At 39.2% G+C, this 23,665-nt stretch overlaps 1 protein-coding gene across 4 annotated transcripts in view; it reads left to right on the top strand.

Annotated features, from left to right (window-relative positions):
• Positions 1-5,644: 5,644 nt before the first annotated feature.
• ERBIN (erbb2 interacting protein) overlaps positions 5,645-23,665 on the top strand; it is a 232,946-nt gene continuing 214,925 nt past the window's right edge. For 2 of the 4 annotated variants that reach the window (XM_050946861.1, XM_050946863.1), the window contains exons 1-2: positions 5,998-6,602; positions 7,263-7,293. The gene's annotated coding sequence lies outside the window, so the exon portion shown is untranslated. Of the gene's footprint in view, positions 5,827-5,997; positions 6,603-7,262; positions 7,294-23,665 lie in introns of those variants that run through there. The other 2 variants (XM_050946862.1, XM_050946864.1) reach the window with 1 other exon arrangement.

Consider the following 23,665-nt stretch of genomic DNA (forward strand, 5'->3'; position numbering starts at 1 on the left):
CCCAGCAGACCTGCTTCTTCCTCCATCATAAAGATCCCAGACACACCTGTATTCTCTATATTTTGAAAGAACTGATTGCAGAACCCAGCAGCTCTGGCAGCCTCTCATAGTCCCTGGCTCCCACTGAGTTAAAATCTCCAGTGCTCTGATGTAAGTATTGTACTGTAAATCATGTAAGCCTTAAAGCCTGTGACTTTTGAATTCAGTGATGGATGTAGCCTAATCATCACAAAGCTGCCAGGGCTACAGTTCTCATAACAGGACTGAAGAGGTATGTGAGTTAGAAATCACAATAGGACTTACTCAAGAGTCATATCTTAGAGGAGTACTGGAGAGCCATGAAAAATGGCTTCAAGATATTTGTATAATTGGATTCTTTTGCCCATCTCGGATTTGTCATACTGCAGACAAACATGCATGTTACCCATGAACATTGATAAAATCTAAACTATCTTTCCAAGCCCAGCTCTACAATACTACCCCACTGAAACATTAAATTTATTCCACTGATTTGCAACCACAGAATTCTAGCACACAGTGATGAGCCATTTTAATTGTGGTCCTGTCATCTAGTGCTGTGGAGTGAGACACTGTCTCCATCCCACTGGCTGCCCAATTCCAGAGGTTTGTATTCATGGTTGGAAAAGTTCACTCTATGCTGAAATCTGATATCTAGAATATCTAGGCATTAGATGTCTTTAAATAAGTGTCATCACTTAGGAGCGATGTCTCTAGGCACATGAGTAGTCCACTGACCTCCACATATTGTATGTATTGCTAGATTGGGCCCTAAAGGAATAATTGCCAAATGTCAGCAAAGGCCCATGGCATGTTTTACAGCTTGGTCACGGTCTGGTGACTAACTGCCAGCATAAATAGCACTTACACAGTATGTTTCAGTAGTCAGTACTCTTAGCTTGTTGGGGAATCAGTAGATAACGTCTCCTGCTTTCCTTATCATGTGACATGAAGGATTCTGAATGTCAAGTGCACTGACTCTCTGGAGAATAATCAGTGACTTGGACTGGGTTTCATACTGAATACCAAGAAACTTGACTGAGGTACGTGCATAATCTTTGTGATTGCCCAGTCATATGGCACTGTTCCTTTGGGATTAAAATGGGAAGGCTCCTTCCTAATGCTGCTATCCTCTATTTGTCTAAAGGTTGCCCATGTTAGTGGATAGTAAAGTGCAGGACATTGTCATGATAGAAAATATTTGAGACTACAGAGGAACAGGTATATGATCTACCATGCTAGTCAAACACTGTTCACCGAATTCTCTGTATATAACTTTAGAGGGTTGCCTCATTATCCTCATTACTGAGCTACTTGCATGCATAGATGATTCTGCATGACTGGATAAATCGTTGGCATGAAATTTACTTTCTCATCTTTCAAGCTATTGCTCTGTATAGTGTTAAATTACTCTACATATTAGTCTGAGGTTCCCGTAATCTACTTTGGTCTAAACATGTTCTAATAGGTAATCCCTGGCAGCTGCATTTTTTGTTAAATTTGTCTCCGTTTGGAAAATTAAATATAAATGTTGGGAGGAACCCTCCCCAACAATTTTAAAGCTAGAAATGGTTTAAAAAATGAATTTTGTTTTCAGAGCTGTTTTAAGTATAGGGAAGTAAGAGTATTGTATAAGTAATGCTGTGTTGGTATTTTCTTTTAACCATAATGTTTATTACCCCTAAACTATAAGTGATTGCATTATAATTTACAACCAGTATATACCACATAGAAGTATTGTAACCAAATTTTAATTATACTTAAAACTGATGTTTCTAAACTAGTATCATACTAACTTTGAGATTTTTCATCACTGACAAGTTGCATGCACCAAATTACAAAATCTCTCTTTAGAGTCTACACACTTGCTGTCATAAGAGGTCGAAATTTTCAATCTTCTCCAACTGAAAACAGCTGCTGACTAGTATTGTTAGGTACTTCTTAGGTTCTGAATTGCATCTGAAAACTAAATAAGTAGGGAATTCCTAACATTGACAAGTACAGCCCAGAACAGAAGGAACAATGGTTAAATAAGCTTTAGTCTGATTATGCTAATCTTCTATCTTGAAGATTTAGAAACTTAAAGTAAGTCTTTAAACGTAATATCATATAAAAGCAAAATTTACCCTTGATCTATGTATAGTGTGTCTGTCTCCTGGATTAAAATAGCTATAATATTCTCTTTATAATACAAAATTGTTTCAACAACTGATAGCATCAAGTTGTGCTCAGCTGGAGTTTTGGAAGAGAAATGAACCCTATGATAATATTTATGGGTCAGAGTCTGAGATATTCTCATAAAGAAAAGCTCATGGATGGTCTGAGACATTGCACATAAGTGCTTGGAGGAGCAGGGCCTTAGATTGCAAGTCTCTCTTATGGCAAGAGCATCTATTAAATGTACATAATTCATTTTGAGAGACACCACTCAGCTTGTCTGAGGTACTTATGTTTCACATAACTTTAGCATTGTCTCACTTTTATTGATAATTCTTTATTTCTAACAAAAATAATGATGTTGAAGTTAGAGGATTTATTTACACTATAGGAATGAATCCCATACATTTGAAGTTTCCTGAAGCTATAATCATTCTAAACTGTGTCTTGATATTTATAGTCCTTTTAAATCCCTAGACTAACTTTTGATAGTTTCTTAATTTGTATATATAGTTTTATCTTGTCTAATAAAACATCATGAGGAGCTTTAGGCTAACTATTTTCTTTTAATCTGGGGCTACATTGTTTGTTTGGTTTGGGATGGCTAATACCATAAGTAAAACAACATTTTACACTGAAACTAAAACTGACTATATTAGATGTTGCATGGGAACAACAGCCACAGGGAATTTCCCACACCCATCTATTATTCCAGCTGCATTAGTAGATTCATTAGGCAATTCACAACAAACATTGCTAAAAAGTAATCTGCACTAAACAAAGGGTATGGTAATCTCATGCATAAGGCAAGTGCCTGAAAGAGGAGGACATCACTGGGAAATTACCATCTTGTGATAACATTATTTAAGATAAAGATACATTGCTGGATACTGGGTAGGAACTCTTAACAGTTCACATGGGATGAGAAACTTGTCTACACATACATCTCTACCCCAATATAACACTGTCCTCAGGAGCCAAAAAATCTTACTGCATTATAGGTGAAACTGCGTTATATCGAACTTGTTTTGATCCACCGGAGTGTGCCGCCTCGTCCCCCCGGAGCACTGCTTTACTGTGTTATATCTGAATTTGTGTTATATCGGGTCGCGTTATATTGAGGTAGAGGTGTACTACTGAAGTGACACTTTGCTGATGAGTTAAGAGGTACTTTGACTCAGTCTCTATTTTTAACTTTGGGGGCTGAAGTTTGTCATACTTGATTCTAGCCCAAAGGTGAGTTGTTTTGAAGAAAATGACTTATATGAGCATGAGAAAATGATAGTGGTTTCATGGTTTGGAAAAATATGTAAGACCTCTTCTGACTCTGATGGTTCTAATGCTTTTATTTAAAAGTTTTAAAATTTGGCATAGGTGTTCTCAGTTAGGTATGTGTGCTTTATTAAACTGAGGGGGGGGATTATCTGAGAAAAATATAGGAGCAATAAGTGAGTGAAAGTAGCCTAATGCATTATTGTTCTAATAAGTGTATGAGGTTTTTATATTTGGATAATTGGACATGACAAACATATTTAATTCTCATATGAAAATATTCAAATAAACAGTTGAAGGCATATTCAAACTTATGTGCATTTATTTAAATGATCATCAGCACTTAATTTTCAACTAGACTACTCTCCCACCCAAAACCTGTCCGTGAACTGAATGGTAACAGTAATGCTCTTGAACTGAAGTGGTAATTGATCTAATGATCAATCTCAGGGAAATGGCAATAGTATAAAGAACTTTTCACTTCTAAGGGCTTGTCTTCATGTCTAGTGCTACAGGAGTGCAGCTGTAGCGCTTTAGTGAAGATGCTACTATGCTGATGGAGTAGCTTCTCCCATTCGTGCAGTTAACTACCCCTCTTGCAGAGGTGGTATGTCCATATCCACACCCTGATCCACATGATTTTCCCCACACCTGAGCAACGTAGTTATACCAGCATATGTCTTTAGTCGTGTAGATATGTGTGCTGAAATCAGGTGCAGGCTGTTAGTGACCAGAAATCATTATTAGCTGATGGCTGTTCAGTACCCTACATAAAGAGTTTGGGTTTAGTCCAGTTCTTAATGGGCACATATGAATTACAGAATCACCATTCTTACTGGCACATTTGCTTACAGTCCCACTGGAGTGGCCAAGGATTAAATGGGCATGAAAATGTCATCCTTAAAAGTGGTCCCTTCGGAACATGATTAAGGAACATAAGGTGACCAGCATGTGAAACTCTGCCCTGCTGTTACTAGTGCTGTCTGTCCTGTGGCTTAGCAGAACTTCAGACTCCAGAATTGTCAATCTGGCATTTTACATAAGCAACAAATTCACTGAAACACTTGAAAACAACTAAGAATACAAAAACAGTTACTACCACATATTGTTGAGATTTAACATGCACAGATGGATAAATCATGTGACACACAACAAATCTGCTAGCCATATTTCACATACACTTACATGTTAGAAAACAAAGTTAAGAGCACATTCAGTAAAATACCACTTATGGAGAAAGGGATCAAATGTTTCAGTGGGAAATACTACTCTGAATTTCCTAGTTTTGTGTGCAACATCCCAACTATAACATGGCAGTATTATTAGCATTTAAGTCATTTAATAGAACCCACGAACATATATATATATATATATTTTATCTTTTGCAAACTCCCCAGGTGGCACTGTACCCTTTTCGCCTTATTCCCCCCTAGAAATACTGGAGATAAATGGCACATTGGAGTGATAACTGACAAGATGGTTATGAATGCAAGAGAACAAAAGCCTAGCACAGGACTGACTGTAATATGTGCAATTAATAAATTATTATACTGAGCTACTTACACCTAAGGAAACAACTGTTATTGCAGAATCCAGATTGAGTTTGTCTAAACAACTGATAGCTTGCCTTAAAAAAATGAGCCACCGCACCCTTCCTTGCATTAACTCTGCCAAAAAGAAGCAGAATAAAAGTTACACCTTTACCCTAGAAAAACAGACAGCGAAACCACGTGGCGATTGCTTAACGAGGAAGAAAAAGGGCACCAACAACTAAGAGCTTTTGCTTTTTTATACACACAGAACTGTAGCGTGCTAAAGGCTGCAGCTGCTGCAGCATTTTGGGTGTAACCAGAAAAACGCGAAGATTACACTGACTTAGGTGAAGTCTTTTCTCGGCTACTTTATTTCCCTTTCCTTCCACCTCCGCCTCCACCCTCTCCTGCCTTTTCGCTCCGCTGCTGCCGCTTCCCCACGCCCTCCCTCGCGTGTTCCTCGCTACCCTCCCTTCACTTTCCCACTTCCCTGTTTCACTCAACGCAACTTGCTCAGACCTCGCTCGCGGTGCGCAGTGATTGGCTGGGGATGGCCGCCCCTCTCGAGGCTGTGGCTCCGGATTGGCTGTGACCCGCCGCCGCTCGCCCTCAGCCTCAGACTTCTAGTCTGGTTCTGGGGTGAGGCAGGCGGGTTCTCCCCTAGCGGCCAGGGGGAGGGAGTGTGAGAGAGGCGCGTCCGCCCTTCCCTCCCGGCGGCGCTGCAGAGTCTCCCCCTGGCTGGGTGGCGGTGCTGCCCCTGGCTGCGGCGTGGGCGGGAGGTGGCTCGGCTACTCGCGGCTCCCGCTGCGGCCGCCCGGGCGTGGGGAGCGGGGAGAGAAAGGGGCAGGTGAGGAAGGAGCTTTTCGTTCTTCGCCTCGCGCCCCTGGCGGCGCGAGGCGGGCGGGGCTCGGCTGCATGCGGCAGTCGCTATAGGACAATAATTCGGGCGGGGCGGGTTCGGCGCGCGGAGCTGGCCTAGAGCGGGGAGGAGGCAGCTTGGGCCGGGCGGCAGGGGGAGGCGGCGGAGCGAGCCGGGGGCGGGGGGCTGCTGGGTGGGCGCTGCGGACTCGCCGTCTGTGGCTGTGCCCGGGGCAGGAAGTGACTCTTCAGCGCCGCGGCCGGGGGAGTGTGACTCGCTTGGGATCGGCCAGCCACTGAAAGCGGGATCGGGGGTGCCGAGAAGCCGGCGCTGCTTCTCCTCCCGCCTTAGCCCTGCCTCCCAGCCGAAAGCGGCTGCATCCGCTCGGCCCACGGGAAGAAAACTTGGTTGGATTTAAAATTCTCCTTGGGGTAGAAAGGAGCCCCGCTGGCGTGGCGTGAAGCTTCTTGAGACAGCCGCGATCAAAGGTAAGCGGTGCGGAGGAGGTTTGTGAAGAAGCCTTGCGCCGAGGGGAGGGGAAAGGAAGGAGCTGGCGTTTCATTCTGATATCCTGTTTTGGGCCTTTATTTTTCTCGGTGGGCTGTGTTGTCTGCCTGAAATAAGCCCGAGTCTCCTTTTGTTTCTTCCAATGCTCTTTCTGTGAGTGGGATCGTTATTTCCATGGAGGTTGCGACAAGAATCTGATGAGATCGAAAGTTTTTAAGCTCCTCAAACACAGAAGTTTCTTTGTTCAGCAGGATGAGGTATTGAAGTGAAACTGCCCGGTTATGCGTTTGTGCGTTTGTTTTTTAAATCGTTCTCTTCAGAAATAGTTAATAAGTCTGGCAGCTTAGTTCCCTTCTCTGCAAATAAGCACTTCTAAAGAGTGCTACTGTTTCTTTTCTTTCTTGAAAGAAGTCCAGAGGTTTTGGAGATCGCTATACTTACTGTTTTTTCTTTCTCCTTCAGGAGTGTTGGTTCCTTTCCTCTGGCCGTCTGATATGTGAACCCTTTAAAAAGAACTATTGGTCTTTGTAAAAAAAAAATAATAATAATAAAAATTGCATACTTAATCCTTTGTAAATAAGGTTGCATTACTTCAGCTCTTCAAGATGAAGAGTTTGGCTACCTATTTAATTGGAGAGGAGTTAGCTTGTTTAATTTTATCTTAATATCTGGGGCAGGATAACTGACACTTGGTATAATACCTCTCCTTACAATAGAAATTGATTTTTTTTAATATGTAAGAAGTAAGCCCTAAATTTGGAAGCTGTAGAAGTTTATCCTGATAACATATACGTAGAAGAAAGGAATGAAAAATAGCATACTTTAATCTGTTACTGTAAGGACTGATTCTAAAATAACCTTATGGTATAAACTTGGCTAAAAAATTGGTGACTAAAATTTAGTTTCTATTGCTTTAGATAAGACTTCTCATCAAAATATGTTGCAGAGGTAAGAAAATGCACAAGCTCAATTCAATGTAGTATCCTTAACAAGATGTTTGCAGTATTGCATAATTGTGACTACTTTGCGTCTTGACTAACTGCACTGAACAAAAAACATATTTAACAAAGTTTCTACCTGCTGTATCGCAACTTGGTTTAAGATGCTTCAAAGAGGCAATTACCAGAGGTTGATTACATTGGGGTTCCAAAACTACCTGTGTTGAGAGAGACCCCCCCTCCTGCATTTATGTAGAAAATCATTCAAGTATTGTATATCTTTCCAAATAATGCATTAAAGGCTATAGCATGGAACTGGTTTGTGTTCCCCTTGGTAGAAGACAGTCTAAATTCTTGTCCTTATATAACAGATTGGATGGTGGTATGTTTTCAGTTATGCTGATTGGATATGGTGTCTGATATAGAAATATGGAACTGTCATGTCTGAGAAGCATGTGCACCTGACAGTCAAATAAGTTCACCTTTGTGTGAACCTTTTATACTTGCTGTATATGTAGTTGTCTGTTTTTCAAGAAAGTAAAATATCTAATGTCCCAGATCAGATAAATAACAGTAGGCAGTTTTGTGTATATAAGAAACAATTATTTATGTAGCACAGATTGGTTTAGTAATAGTCTTTAGTGGAAAAAATGACACATTTGTGTTGATACAAAGTAGCTTTTTAAGTGATAAAGTACAAGTGATTGGGTTTACAATTTATAGACTTCACAGGCAACAGAAAAGGTTATTCTTGGGCATCTGAAAGAACTAAACAAAATAGATGACATTGAACTTCATCTTCCTTATATGGTTTATGCTTGGCAGTAAAGCAATCAAGTCTAAACAGAGTAATCCTTTTACAAAGAACGATCACTTTCCAAAGCAGTGCTTCATTCCCAATAATGACTAGGTTCTACAGGTGGAAAAATGTAGTAACGCATGACAAATTTGGTTGTAAACCACTGTATTCCTAATAGATGCAATTTTGTTTCTTTTCAGACCTTTTGTTTTTCTGATGATGCACTAGGTATTTTTCAGTCATGTAGAAGAAAAGATCCTTGTATTTGAGGCTGCAACTTTTTAAACTACAGTTTTGTCATTATGGCAGCTACAAGGCCCTTCTTAAACGATGAAAGTGTCTGGTTGACACAGAATGACATTAATTTCATTAACATAGTTTAGTATTAATTAGTGAATTTTATTCTTTTTTGCAGCCATCAGTGTTTGAGACTAAAAAAATTACATGATAGTTAAATCTTTAAATTGTCATTTTTGATCAATTCATTTTATAAAATGTTAAACCTGCTAGTAGGTGGGTTGTGTGACTGTGTATATATGCTAACTCAGAGGTAGGCAACCTATGGCATGTGTGGCACATGAGCTGATTTTCAGTGGCACTCATGCTGCCAGAGTCCTGGCCACCACTCTGGGGGGCTCTGCATTTTAATTTTAAATGAATCTCCTTAAACATTTTAAAAATCTTGTTTACTTTACATACAACAATAGTTTAGTTATATATTATAGACTTCTAGAAAAAGACCTTCTAAAAATGTTAAAATGTATTACTGGCACGCAAAACCTTAAATTAGAGTGAATAAATGAAGACTTGGCACACCACTTCTGAAAGGTTGCCGACCCCTGTGCTAACTGGTGCTATTTCAATCAGTGTCTTAAAAAATGTGTGTGGTATCTTATTTAAATCTTTTAAGTTGGTGTGCTGCTGCCACTTTAAGAACATAAGACTTAACATAACACTTTCCCCCCACCTCAGTTGAGTTAAGTATGTACAAGCAAATATTGTCTTATAACATGGCTCCTTAAAATGAAAATATGAAAAATACAATTTATAGTGGTGTACAAAATCCACTTGTGGGTAGCAGGATAGCCACAAGAAAGTCACTATTCATATGTGTAGATACTTTAGTTATTTAAGTAGATATGTACAAATACTGTCTAATAGCATATCAAGTTCAAATAGAGTTGATTTAGGGACTTCTAGAGATGAAGAGCTATTAGCAATTTTTATCCAAGCGTTCATAAAATGTGGTAGTGTGCGAAAGTAAATTTATTTTTCTTTAATGGCATTCATGTGTAGTGTATGGCTTTAAGGTAAATGGCAATATTGAACTTTTTCCCATGGGGTTAGAATATAGTTAATACTTTTTTAGCATGTTAGGGGAAGTTTGATATGATTACTTCCACTCAGTTTAATGTAAGTGAATATTTCTCACCTTTACAACTTATACCATTATTAGTTTACCTTCTTCCTTCTGAAAGTAAAATACTTCAGAAGAGAAAAGTTCCCTCTATTCAGTGTGATGGACATGCTTCTATTGTTTTAGGGTTGCTTATCAATCTCTTGTTGCTTTTTTGAGAATATGAACATTTATGAGAATATCAAGCGTAGGCTCTTTAGTGAGTTTCCCATCTGGAATAAACTAATACTTTTAAAGGAAGGTTTGACAGTTTTGGGAGGGAAAACTTTTCTAATTGACCTGAAAATAGCTCATACCCATGAGAGCATACTACTGTTGGTATGGGCAGCTAATACAGGTGCTTACAGGTGACGTGTTTGATAAAAATAAGCTCTATGTGGAAATTGCTATAAACACAGTGTTTCAGATGGAGTAATGTCGACGTTTTTGCATAGTTAAAACAGTTGAATTGCTGAACAAGTGATGATGATATTTGTCACAATAGAATGTAAATATTCAAACACAAGCAGAGTGTTCATTGTTTTATTTACAAAATGTATTCTAAATGATTCGTAATTGTTATTTTGTAGTATTTTTTGGGATATCTCTTATCTCTATTTTTGTGCAGTGTTTTTGCTTAGCAGTTGCCTACTATTCAACAATGTAAAATGTTTGTTTTGTGATCCTTGAGCTTTTAATATAGCTGGTGTTAGCACTGTTGCTCTTGATTTAATTCCTTGTATGGTTTTATTTTTTTCTGGAGGTAGTGCAGAGGAATGATATTTCAGCTGAGTTGGTGTTTGCATTTTGCAGATATAGGATATATCCAAGGCTTTGAACAATTGAGAGAGGTCTAAATGGAACCAAACTTTTTGTTTTAACTCTAACAGAACGGTACTTCAGTTATGTTGGAGGACATAAGCATTGTAACTGGTTCTCAAATAAGCAAACTAGGAAAATGTGATCTAGATTAAATTACTTATAATGTGGGTGCACAACTGGTTGAAAGACCATGCTGAAACAGTAATTAGCAATGGTTCAACATCAAACTGAGAGGGCATATCCTAATGTGGTCCTGCAGGAGTCAGTCCTGGATCTGATACTGTTCAATGTTTTCATTAATAACTTGGATAATGGAGTGGAGAGTGTGTTCATAAATTTTTGGATGATACCAAGCTGGCAGGGGTTGAAAGCAATTTGGAGGGCGGGATTAGAATTCAAAATTTTCCAAGGTTGTTTTGGTCTGAATTCAAGCCAGGTGACATTCACTAGACAGGTTGAAGATACTGTGCTTGGGAAGGAAAAATGCACAACTGCAAAATGGGGAATAACTGACCAGGCAGTAGTACTGTAGAAAAGAATATGGTGGTTATAGTGGATCACAAATTGAATATGAGCCAACAGTGTAAAGCAATAGCTAAAAAGGCTGGTGGTATTCTGTGGTATGTTAACAAGAGTCTTGTCTGGAAGACATGGGAAGTAGTAGTCCTGCTCTGTTCAGCACTGATGAGACATAGTAGGAGTACCATGGCCAGTTCTGTGTGCCACACTTTAGAATGATGTGTTCAGACTAGAGGGAGACCAGAAGAGAGCAGCAATTTTTTTTAGAAAAACTGACTTATGAGGAAGGGTTTAAAAAAAAAAAAACTGGGCATGTTTAGTGGTGAGTAAAGAAGGCTGTTGAGGGACCTCATAAGTCTTCAGATACGTTAAAGACTGTTATAAAGAGGATGATGATCAATTGCTCTCTTGTGCCTACTGAAGGTAAGAGTGCTTAATCTGCAGCAAGAGAGAGTTAGGTTAGGTATCAGGAAAAACTTTCTAACTGGAAGGGTTGTTAAACACTGGATATGGCTTCCAAGGCAGGTTGTAAAATCCTCATCGGTGGAGGCTTTGTCTAACCTGTTGGGGATGGTCTATGTATACTTGATCCTGCCTTAGTGCAGGGTGCTGGACTAAATGATCTCTTGAGGACTCTTCCAGCTAGGGCTGTCAAGTAATTACAAAAAATCATGATTAATCAGTTTTAATTGCACTGTAAATAATAGAATACCATTTATTTAAGTATTTTGGGATGGTTTTTGTACATTTTCAAATATATTGGTTTCAGTTACAACACAGAATACAAAGTGTGCAGTGCTCACTTTATATTTTTTATTATAAATATTTGCACTGTAAAAAAGCCAAAAGAGAGTGTTTTGCAATTCGCCTATCCAAGTACTGTACTGGAATCGCTTTGTCATGAAAGTGCAACTTACAAATGTAGAATTTTTTTTTTTTTACATAACTAAACTCAAAAGTAAAACAATGCAAAACTTTAGAGATTACAAGTTCACTCAGTCTTACAAGTCTACTCAGGTGTGGTGTGGAACATGCTTTCATATGTCTTAAAAAAGCAACACTCTGATGTGGAAACTATAGAACCTGAACCACCAAAAAAGAAAAATAATTTTCTATTGGTGGCATCTTGACCCTTCATCAGCACGAAAGCATGTCCTCTGGAATGATGATTGAAGCATGAAGAGACATATGAATGTTTATACCTGGCATGTAAATATCTTGTAATGTTGGTGCAAAAGTGTGATGAGAACACCTGTTCTCACTTTCTGGTGATAGTGTAAATAAGAAGTGGGCAGCATTATATCCTGTAAATGTAAACAAACATGTTTGTCTTAGTGATTGGCTGAACAAGAAGTAGGACTTGTAGGCTCTAAAGTTTTACATTGTTTTATTTTTGAGTTTAGTTATGTACTTTGTATTCTGTGTTACAATTGAAATCAATATATTTGAAAACGTAGAAAAATGTCCAAAACCATTTCTAATAAATTTCAGTTGATATTCTGTTTAACAGTCTGAATAAAACTGATTAATCACAATGTTTTTAATTGAGTTAATTTGTTTTGAGTTAATAGCTTGAGTTAACGGCGATTAATTGACAGCCCTATTTCCTACATTCATGTAATTCTATCATTAGCCATAATCTTGTTTTGTCTTTTTTGCAAACAGCTTCCCTTGTAAATGTAGGCCTACAAAAGCAATTCAGTTTTTGAGGGAGAAAGCTGTTTATTTTGGAATAATCTGTATTTAAAAAATTAGAAATCCCGTGCAATTAAAAGAAAAATAGGGTACAACCCCTACCCTTACTTTCTTGTCAAGTTTTGTGGTTTTATAACCACACTTTTGTACAACATCAGGGAATATGTAAGACTCTTGTGAGTAGGGGAACAGCAATATTGGCTATACACAGTTGTGTCAAATGCACAAAGGAAACATGGGGACGGGGGAATAAAAATGTATTCTCTAATTCCATTCAGTTTTCTTAGGTGCGTCTTGTAATAGTAGAAAGTAAAAGCGACTGTCGTAAAGCAAGTGCTGAGTCTGGGCTGTGATCTTAAATGGACTTCCTTTCCCCTCCCATGCCAGAACTTCCTCCAGCATGGAATACTCCCTTTGCTGGTGCAGAGCCAACATAATAGAGCTATGCTACCACATCTTTTAGCCACTATCTTACCTCTTTGCCAGGGGTGAAAGAGGAAATGTGTCCTGAGTGCTATGTGCTTTGATTATTCTGGAATGCCAGACAGCACCATAGGGAGTGGTTGCAGGCAGAAACCTCCAGAAAGGAAATACATTAAAAACATCTCTACTGAGCTCGCACACTCTCTCTATTTTATTTTAGGTCAAATTACCTGTTTGAAGCAGACAGACAAGCTGTATTTGTCTTTCTGCAGACTGTTAGGTGAACTTTGTACACTCATACACTGAGCGCTAGCATTAGTTTAGTAACTGAAGTGGTTGTAATCTCACTAAACATTGCAAGACATTAAAATTAAAAATTCCTCTAATATTATCCCTCCCAAATCAGTTATTTATCCTCATTTGAAGAGGTCATCACCAGAATTCATGCTCTTGAGGATCAGCTCTCCAGTGTGAAACAGGTTATACTCTAAGCTCTTGACTTTTTTTTTATCCGTACAGATAGCCATAGAGGAATGGCACAAGAGTCAGCCTTTCTGTTGGTCATCATGTGCCTGCCTCTGGAACCTTTCAATCTTTCTTGGCCACAGTCAGTGTTGGAGCTTTCTGCAGGAGCTGTGTGTCTTCAATCTCTGCTCTAGCATTCTCTGATATCCTTTACTGCGCCACACATTCTAGCAAGGGAAAATTTTATTAAAATTGTTGGGTGCTTTATTGTAGTGCTTTGGCCCACCTTTCCAGTAATGTTTTTAGCATTCATTTTTTCATCACCTTTAGTGTGTCCTTGGCCTTTTGGGTGCGTATTTCAGCAGTGGAGTAGTTTTGTGGTGCTTTGATGCTTGCTCATGGTGCTCTCGCACATGCTTGTTGTATCATTTATTTCAGGAAGTTGTTAGTTTCTTAGCCCCTCAGAAGGAAAACAGACTGCTCAATTGCTTGAGGTCATGTCCATACAGCAAAATAACATCTGTAACAGACTAACACACATTGCATCATTTGCTTCAGTGTCAACTTTGGCAGCTGCTGTCACTCTAACTATTGAGACAACATGGGGAATGCCTCTAAACCCTCTTTGAAGCACCTCAGGGATTCTTCTGAGGCTGCTCAGAGTTGCTTATAGGGCTTATCCTTGGAAGAATAGCCAGATTTGACCAAGAAAGACGGTTAATTGCTTGAACTTTGGGTTGGTACAAATCTAGCTTCCCTTGGTAGACCTGGAGGGGGAGCCTTACTGCTGAAGTATTTTACGTTGTTTCCATTTTGGCAAAGCATTTGACTTAAGCTTGGCACTTCAAATGGATGGTACTGAGCTTCAGCTTACCTTGCTTGGCATCTGGTCCAGTGCCCATTAAGTCAGTGAAAAGACCCCAGTTCCCACTGAAGTTAATGGGAGCAGGCCTCTGAGATGGAGCCTTATTGGAAGAAGCTAAGATAGGAAGTATCAGGAGAGCCACTGGGTCTCTGATGCGCTGCTTTCAAACCCCACAGCTTCAGGAAGTTTCACAAAAAGGTTTATGGAATTCCCCAGGAATTTGTGTTCTTGTGCAAGGAATGAAAATGATTCAGAAGACATAATGTATGATGAATGATCGAGCTAAATTGTTCCTGATACGCTATGAGGTTGCTTTGAAGGGTTAGCTCTGATTGGGGAGTGCTAGGAACTCTCGTTGCAATTAGAACATGCTTTATGCCAAGTTCAGTGCCTGTATACCAGGAGCAGACTTTCAGCAAATTGTTCAGTTTTAGCACTGGTGCTTCTTGTCTTACAAGTATTAGCAAGGCAACTATTTGTGCTTCTTGGGGTGCATACTGCTTTCCTGCCCCCATCCTTCAGTTGTTTAGGCGATTCCAGATATTTGCGGAGGGAAGCGTGGTTGAAGATAAGAATTGTGAGGGTTGCTGTCTGGAACCCAGAGAAGTTCTAGTGTAGAAAAATGTAGTAGTTAGAGTTTGGGTAGTCTTCTGAGACCAGGGACTGAGAATCCTTGTGGAATTTATACCTTCTAAGCCGGGGGTGGGCAAACTATGGGCCCCATGGCACTGCGGGGCTAAGGCAGGCTCCCTTTCTGCCCTGGCGCCACGCTGCTCCTGGGATGGCTGGCACCACGTTCATGCGGCCCTCAGGGGGCTCCATGTGTTTTCCTCACCTGCAAGTACCGTCCCCCACAGCTCCCATTGGCCAGGAACAGCTTCAGGGGAGGTGGCCAATGGGAGCTTCAGGGGAGGTTCTCACAGGCGAAGGCAGCACATCCAGCCCTCTGCCCCCGCCCTCCCCTAGGGGCTGTAGGGACGTGGTGCCGGCCACTTCCAGGAGCAGCATGGGGCCAGGGCAGGCAGAGAGTCTGCCTTAGCCGCACTGCCACCCCGGAACTGCTCAAGGTCAGTGGTGCTGGGATGAAGCCCGTACCCTTCCTTCACCCTGGACCTCAATCCCTCCTGTACCTCAGCCCCCTGCCACACCCCGCACCCCTCCTGCACCTCTGTCCCCTGCCCTGAGTATCTTCATACACCCCACAACCCTAAATTCATGGTCCCGCATGTAATTTCCCCACCTGCATGTGGTCCTTGGGCCAAAAAGTTTGCCCTCGCCTGTTCTAAGCAGTAGCTTTCCTCCTTTATGTAGCAGATTGCTGTAAAATAGAAACTACCACTCATTTAAATTACCCAGAAGATGAGAGGGAAGCTTTAACTTGGAACTTAATTTCAGGAAACATTTACATCCAAACTGATATGATTAAACAAGTGGAAATTATAGACATTTCTTTTCTTTTGAAAACTTCTATACAAGTTATGGTTCTGATTCCTGCAAGTACTTACGCATGTACTTAAAATTCCTCATATGCATAAATGTTTGCAGGATGAGAGCCTGTATTTTAACTAATAACAATAATATCTAGCTCTTAAAATGCAGTGCTGGTTTAGGCATGTTGATACCAGGAAGGTAGAGAGATAAAATGGACAGAAGTTGGTCCAGTAACAGATACTACCTCATGCACTTCTGTGGCTCTTAATAGTAAGTCAGGGTGGATTTGGTAGCATACCAATCTAAGGCTTTCATGGAAAAATGCTCAAAGTACAGGATATAATATGCAGATATAAAAATTGCATTGTCCTCTTTATCACTGCAGGATACTTAATGGGTCACAAGCAAAGATGCTGATAAGCTGTTGCAAAGAGAAGTAAGAGTAACCACAGTAAACCATCGGACTCTTTGTTTTTGCAGTAACCAGTGGTGATTCAGAATGTTCTCCTGCCATTTAGCATTGGATTCTTATAGGAGAATATACCCAACTGAGTACTTCTGGTCACAACTTTTCTTACATGACCATAGCATAGATACAGGTTGTTAGAACTCAGGGTGTCATGTTTTGGATCGTCTTGAATTTTTCATTTCACACTGAGTATAATACATCTCTGTGACCTGGAGCATCCAGTCATCCTATAATGAGTTGTTGGAATGGTGGTTCATCAGCTGGCTATAAGGAGGGTCTTTAAGTACAAGAGAGTGACACACTCAGTAGGACTTGCTTTAGACTAGTGTTCACCTCCTTTTCCCCTAAACAACTATTCCATTTATTCTTTTTATTGGATAGAGTATTCACAACAAACATACAAAAAAACCCAGAATTCTTTTCGGAAGTCTTTCTCCCACTCCCCCCAAATCTGCTTTACAGTGATGGGGAAAATTACTTGTTCTGTAGGAGGTTAATAGGAAGGAATATGTGTTGAAAACACTGTGTGTAGATCTCTTAAGTTTTTTCTAGTTACAGAATCTTAAAATGTCACTACTTGAGTGTTTCAATTTTAAAAGGAAAAAATACATAGACCCAAGAACCCTGAACTTTGAGTCTGATAGACAAGATCAGAAATGTAATAGCTAAAGGATTGTTCAGTTATCTCTTTCTCTAGTACATTATCTTTTTGCATAATTCATTGAACAAAGGCAGTTTTTTAATACTTTTTTTGGTTAACTTTCATGGAATCATGCATTCAGAATTATTTTAAATTGGATAGTCCTACATTTTCTCAGGATTGTTCCTAACACAGCCTTTTCAGTTCATAAGCATATAGTACCAAAATCTCTTCTGAAACAATAGAATATTTAAAAAAATGGAACTATTAGAAAAGCCAAATAGCTTCTCTGCAGTTTCTAGAGCTAACTACCTAATCCTTCCCTTCCTCAATCTGTCCCAAAAGAGCTGAGCTGCAACATGACCAGCAACTGGAATAAAGGTCCCAGCTTTGTTGTGAAGTGAAACACATTGGCATAGGCCCACTGAGCCAGCATCACCTCATTCCTGTCTGTCTTTGTTACCCTCCCATTTGTGTGTACCTTGTTGCAGTCTCCTCCTGCTTCTAAGGAAAATAACATTTGTGCTACTGCATTTATTTTCCATAGCAGTGTGAAACTGCGGAGATGCATGCAATTCATACTGTCTCTGTTGGAGAGATATGGTGAAATAGGAATATTGTTCTATAGCAGGGATAGGCAACCTATGACTCACGTGCTGAAGGCGGCACGTGAGCTGATTTTCAGTGGCACTCACACTGCCTGGGTCCTGGCCACCAGTCTGGGAGGCTCTGCCATTTAATTTAATTTTAAATGGAGCTTCTTAAACATTTTAAAAACCTTATTTACTTTACATGCAACAATAGTTTAGTTATACATTATAGACTTATAGAAAGAGACCTTCTAAAACCGTTAAAATGTATTACTGGCACGCAAAACCTTAAATTAGAGTGAATAAATGAAGATTTGGCACACCACTTCTGTTCTATAGGATTTTCCCTGCTTTAATCTTAAACAGGAATGGAGAAATATGGTATTCATGGGATCCTGTGCCAAATCCTCTATCTTCTCTCTTTCTGTAGATTTAAGGAATAATAATGAGGATTGGTGATATTGTGGTAGGAGGCAATGGCATCCTAAGTGGAAGATTGTACCCTCATTGCTGGAGAAAGTGGAAGGAAGTAGTGGGATGGTTGTGAGTTTGTTAAACACTCTTTTGCCTCCCTCCTCTTTCACTTCAGTAGTGAAATGTGAAACTGCGGCCAAAATCAGACAAAAAACTCCAAAACAACCATGTAAAATGGGGTTAATTGTTCGGTCTTCACTCTGACTAGTGAACACCTATTTACACACTGGCTTCAGTTGGACTCATCACACAAGTAGATATTTACCAATCTGATTCAACAGTGCTGGGAGTGGACCTCTTATATGAAATGTTTAACTCTGCAAGAACCTGCAGATACTACTGGCTTCCTTTGCAGAGGATTTTCAACCAAAATTATTTAAAAAATAGAAATAGAAATTCTGTGTGAAACAGAGCATACCTTAAATTGATGTAGTTTATTGCTTGATTCTGAGCCCTCGTCCAGACTACCCCTCCGTATCGGCGGGTTAAAATCGATTGCTCGGGGATCAATATATCGCGTCTTATCTAGACACGATATATCGATCCCCGAGCGCTCTTATATCGATTCCAGAACTCCATCAACCCGAGCGGAGTTCCGGAATCGACACGGAGAGCCGCGGACATCGATCCCGCGCCATCTGGACGGGTGAGTAATTCAATCTTAGATATTCAACTTCAGCTACGTTATTCATGTAGCTGAAGTTGCTTATCTAAGATCGATTTCCCCCCCTCTAGTCTGGACGAGCCCTGAGTCTGCAAATCTGCCCCCCCGCCCAGGTTGTTCGTTCTCTCCAATTGACTGCTGTTATGGTACCTTTCCCTTTTTGTAGACCCCTGAGAAATTGTGGAGCAGACTTAAAATTAATTAGGCATTTCCTACCCAGAGACTATGAAAGTTGAAGCCCCAAAATTGCATCCTGAATGGAATCCCAGCACTCTTCCCCCTTTTTCGGTGAGTGGGAGTTAGGCTTCTCACTACAGTATTTTTGCATTTGTTTTTTGGTGGTAGATATCTAGCTAAATTACACAAGCCCTGCACAGAATAGAATAAAAGCAATGGTAGCCAGAGTACTATAGAAATAGAATTGAAACAGATTAATTGTAGATTTCTGACAAAGAATGGTAGTGGAGATAGATATCTGAAACTTAGATTAGGTAACATTAAATGTCTTAAAACTCTGTACAGACATGCCAGTGTGTCTTTCACTTCCAGTAAGGAGCAGGCGAGGGCAAAACAGAAGGCTGTTGCAAATTCTTTTCCCTATAATTCTTTCTCCCTCTACTCCACTATGGGTACATTCAGACTACCCGCCGATCCGGCGGGTTGCGATCGATCTGTCGGGTATCAATATATTGCGTCTCATCTAGATGCGATATATCGATCCCCAAACGCTCTCCTGTCGACTCCGGAAGTCCATCAGGGCGAGTGGTGGTAGCGGAGTTGACGGGGGAGCCACTGCTGTTGATCCCGCACCATGAGGACGGGAGGTAAATCGAAATAAAATACATTGACTTGAGCTACGCTATTGCCATAGCTGAAGTTGCTTATCTTACATCGCCCCCTTCCCCCAAGTGTAGACCAAGCCTTAAACGCAAAAAGGAGGAGTAGACGTGATCATGTTTGCACAGGCATCTAGGAAACTGATTCTCGTTTCAGATTGTCTCTCCTAATGAATAACATGTTTTAGTGTTGTAGGAAAGCAAAACATACCAATATTATTTAAATTCTGCTGCTTGTGACCGAAAACATTGTGATCAAGACTTTTAAAAATGTGTTGTTTTTTTTTAATTGAGATACAAAATCCCCATTTGGGCTCCTAAATAAGTGGACTGACTTTAAAAAGTACTGATTATCCAGGAATGACCATTAACTTTCAGGCACATAGTAGCCCACCCTTATTGTAGGTGCCTTGTTTTTTTTTAAAAAAACAAACAAGAAAAACTTAAATATTTTTAGTCCACATATATTTTATCTCTGAATATTAAATATTTGTTTGTGGTAACCAGAGATATAGAAGCTGAATTTTAATGTAGGAATGGGGAAAATGAACTGGCCCATGACTTTTTGGAAGTCAGTGGAATTTCCCTTTAAACCAGGACTAAGATACAGTAACTAAATGTATAATAAATATTTGAAGGGACTTGTTATAGTTTTCTTAACAAAAGAAGTTTTTGTATTAACATACTGTTTTTCTGTTGTAGCTAGCATGTCTGCTTAATGGTTGATTTCCATAAGTAGTGGTACCTTTTTTCTCCTCTGTCTAAGGAGAGAAAAATACTAGCCCTCTGGAAACCATCATAGAATAATTTTGTTACAAATATATTCTAACACCAAAACTGCCTATTGCAACAGAAATAATGACTTCTATAACTCTTCATATTTCTTCCTGACTTGAAGTGTGCAAAGTTATTTTTTTTTTCTTACGTTCTACCACACTTCTAACCTCCCTTCCTCCAGGAGTGAGAGAGATCATAACTAGATAAACATTAAGCAGGTTTAGTGAGAGTAAAACTAAGTGAACATGGGGAAAGCAAATACTGGAACACGTGGTGACTCACTATATGACTATCCAAGCAAATGATGGGAAGAGGACACATTGGAACCAGCCTTCAAAGCAGAGACTAATCCTCCATAAACTGCTATGAAGAGCTAGTCATATAGACCAGGAGGTATATATCAGTTAATGTAGAGAAAACAAAGGAAATAAAGCATATGTTCTGTCCTATTTAATCTCCAAGTTGTAGTTGCTGCCTTGTTTGTTGAAGATTAGCCTTTCTTTTGGTGCTTTCCTTAGCACCTGACTCTGGAGCTTTTCACTTTAGTATTTAATAACTGAGCATCAGTTATGAAGCTGTAAGAAGGCTGAAATGTATTTGTTTCCATTGTAAGATGGATTGTCTCATTTCTAGTTTTGTTTTTGTACTGTGCTCACGTAAAATTAAGAGAAAAGGTACTTTGTGTGAATAACACATTTTTTTCCTTCTATTTCTTTAATAAGGAAGAACTTGCGTTTTAAGAAGGCATGTTGAAAATTACTGAGACAAAGAAATTGAAACTATTACCTGGAATAAACTGGTCTGCTGTCATGGAGCCAACACATATAAGATAGAATTACATACTTTAGGTTGCAGTGGTAATATCCTCTAGTCTAGGTCTAAGGACAGTATCCTGGTGAAAATCCTAATCATGTGTTTTCCCTTATCTCCAGGATTCCTGATAGGGTGTTGTGCTGCATGTTGCTTGGGTGGGTTCACTTTTTAGTATTGGCATCTGGGGTAGATTGGTAGATGTCTGATTAAATTTGAACTCATAGCATTCCTTCTCTCACCCTGCAGTTCCCCCCCCCCCCATCCCTCCACATCTTGACCACCTGGATCATTTTAGGGAATGGTCTCTGCTAGTCTACACTTCCACTTGGCTAAGTATCTGGTGCTCTTTTTCTCCAAATTTAATGCAGAGGCTTTTATGGGAAGCTATTTAATTAATAAGTTCTGGGTTCAGCGTTTGCTGTTTTCCACCATACTATTAGCCAGATTGTTTCTCCTTATTGATTCTGTGTTAGAGATGCAGTGTGACTTAAAGATGTTTTGAGCAATGTGTCCACTACCCACAATTCTAATCATTTTGATTTGACTTATTGAATCTTTTTCATTATACTAATTTTAGCTAGAAATTCTTGGATTTTTTTCTTAAACCTGTAATCCAATATCTTTCCATTCCCAGATATTCTCCGGACTAGTTATTACGTTGTCCTCGTTCTCTTTCAGGTTCATGTGAATCTGGGAGATAAGCAGGGAAATGCTTGCTCTTGGCTTTTTTGTTTTTTGGCTATTCTAACTGTCACTCCAAATTATGTGGCAGGAATTAATATTTACAGAGATTAATATGACATGGGAAGATGTGGCATGGGCTCTGACAGGCAACATCTTTGTAGTTTTGTAGTACCTGCGGCTACTCTTTGTTAACTCAAACTTATTCAAATTGAAGGTTCTTCCGCACCCCCTCCCCCCATGTGAGGACAGATTGTAATATGTGCACAAAGCATTGCTTAAAGTTTTTAAGTGGTTTTTAACCTTTAAGTGGTTTTTAACCTTCAGCCTGCACCCCTTTGGTTCTCAAAATATGTTCTCGCACAACTTAAAGCTAAAAAATATGTTCTCAGACCCCTTAAACCTAGATAAATTTGTTTGTATATTACAGTAATTGTTAAATGTATAGTGTTAGTTTCATCAAACCTATATATTAATTAAGTAGTTGTACTTACATGCCTGTGCTTAATTTGTGTTTTCAATTTACCTTCTAAAAAAATCTGGCATGTCTCACACCCTCAGAAAGGGCACCTCCTCAGGTTAAGAACCACTAACTTAAACGCTGACGATAGAAAATAAGTAACTAATCACTTCTTTGGTACTTTCTGAAATATTGCTTGTTTCCTAAAATTTTGCACTAAACTGATGCACTGCAGATAAATTAAAATAGTCTTCAGGTAATGTGGATTTACATGGAAAATCCACTTAATAGATGAGAGGTTTTCTTGAAGTATCAATTTAAAGGTGCAGTGTTAACAGTACAGCTTACTTTGAATATCTGCTGCAGATCATTGCATAGTTTAAGGAGTGGTTTCTTGGTTGTACTGTACAGTGCAGTGTCAATATTATGAACGCATTTCTCTGATGCCAAAATATATTAAATAATTGAAGAAGCAACATGTGTAGAAAGAATAAAAATGGTACATTCCTATGCAAAACAGAGTAGTATTCTTTGTGTGTTAATGTTGAAAATAAAATCCAATTTCTTTCCCCTAATTCTAAAGAATAGCATTAAATGAAGGACTTGTTAAGCAGCATTTTCATTACCTAGTACGTACTTACGTACACTTTTAGCAGTCTCCTCTTCTGTGTTTTCTTCCTGTTTTTTCTTTTCCTTTTTTCTAACCTGTGTGTCAGTAACTTTTATTTTTTTATTTTTTTGAATGGCTGATGAAACCTCCATGATTATCTCTAAGCTGTATCTCAGTGTGTATTCCATTTAGAATTACATTTCACTTATGAGGGAAACACTAACTTGATGTCTGTGTATGCTTGCGTGGAAGTAGATCTATCAATATGCAAGGTAGATGTAAAGATAAATATTTATGAAGAATAAGTATTTAACAGTGATACCATTAAAATGTCTTTTTAATAGTGTACAGCGGAAAACAGTTTTTTTTCTTTCTTCAGTGCAAAAATCCCAAATCAAAAAATCTAGTTAGTACAAATATGAATTTGCAGAAAAGGACATTTCTCTGCCCAGCAAACTCTGCAATTCCTAACAGGCTATCAAGGCAGTAAGTAGTAACCATATCCCCAAGTAAGGTATAGTAGGATTTTATTATAATGGAGAAACAACCCCAGGGCAAGATTCTTGCATTATACTTGAAAGTGAAGTTTTATTTGAATTAAGGGATAGTCATTCTTTGATTCCTCTTAATTAGAAGACGATCCTATTAAAAACCTACATTGACAGGAAAAACCATGTTTTCGGAAGCTGTAATTTCAACATTTTTTTTGTCAGTCATTTTACCATAGAACTTGTGTAGCTTTGAAAGTGAAATGTCTTAGACTCTCTTCTGAAGTTTATGGTTTTATGTGGTAAGTGTAAATGAGGTTGAGCATATGTGTGTGTTTCACTGAGAGATTTGTGTTGACTTGTGCTGTTGACAAATGGGTGTTGAGGGAGGGAGTGTGTGTGTGTTTGAGATTGTTGTGGTATTGTGTGGGTAGCTGTGAAGAACTGTGAGTCTTATGCCATCTA

Source organism: Gopherus flavomarginatus, chromosome 3 (assembly GCF_025201925.1).
Source record: "Gopherus flavomarginatus isolate rGopFla2 chromosome 3, rGopFla2.mat.asm, whole genome shotgun sequence".
NCBI lineage: Eukaryota > Metazoa > Chordata > Testudines > Testudinidae > Gopherus > Gopherus flavomarginatus.